This window comes from Aquarana catesbeiana, linkage group LG04 (genome assembly GCF_042186555.1).
Source record: "Aquarana catesbeiana isolate 2022-GZ linkage group LG04, ASM4218655v1, whole genome shotgun sequence".
Lineage (NCBI taxonomy): Eukaryota > Metazoa > Chordata > Amphibia > Anura > Ranidae > Aquarana > Aquarana catesbeiana.
This window is the reverse complement of record NC_133327.1, coordinates 56111732-56112595: the sequence shown is the minus strand read 5'-3', so window position 1 is coordinate 56112595 and position 864 is coordinate 56111732. Positions and strand designations below refer to the sequence as shown.

Genomic DNA, 864 nt, shown 5'->3' with positions numbered 1-864 from the left:
CTAAAAATTTTTGGAGGTTGCTGTGTGGCTTTGTGGGAAGGGTGGTGGGGATGGATGGTGTGTCCTTTAATCTGGCGTTCTCAGTGTGGTGGGAGGTGACAAAGGAAAGCAAAGCAAAATGTTTGTTCTGTCTGCTGTTGTAAGGGAAGTGATGTGGGAGACACAGTGTGCCTTGGTGAAGAGGAAGATGGTGTTGGCTGAAAAAAATTGTGTTGATTGGGTGATGGCGAGGATGTTTTATGTGTTGGCAGTAGAAAGGAGAAGTATGGGAGTGGATGAGGCGGATGCCTTTTGGAATTTTGCAAGGTGGCGGTTGGGTGAAGGTTAAGGACTGAAATTTTTGCTTATTTTTGTATATATATGAATTTTATTTCATGATTTTACCTTTTTGATACTTTAATGCCACAAATGATGTACAGAACACGGCTCAGTGTAGTCTTCGAGTGCTTGTTTCAAGCTGAGTTTATGTGATTCAGTCTGAGTGGAAAAAAAAAAAAATCTGTTATTATCAGTTTAATATCTGATATGTTCCCTATCTGGGGACCATATATTAAATGGATTTTTATAACAGGGAGATGGAAGAAGAGCTTGCTCTGTCCACTCCATGCATCGACCTGGTATTGCAGTACCTCCAGGACCGGTGCACCCCTCTCTTATGCAGTTTCCAAAAACAGAATGAACAACAAAAATCTTCCTTTTGCCTGCTCACTGATTGCAATGTTGCTTTTTTTTGGCTCACAAGCTGTTAATTCTTGCAATAAACTTGCATTTAACCCCTGTGTGTATTGGTGTTTTTGCCTCCTGTCAGTTTCTTGGCCTATCTCGCTCCATCTTTTTTGGGTCAGGAAGAAGCAGAAGGTAAAG

General features: G+C 41.3%; 1 pseudogene; it reads left to right on the top strand.

Annotated features, from left to right (window-relative positions):
- The first annotated feature begins 470 nt into the window (after window positions 1-470).
- Window positions 471-651, top strand: LOC141141861 (U2 spliceosomal RNA; annotated as a pseudogene).
- Window positions 652-864: the final 213 nt, after the last annotated feature.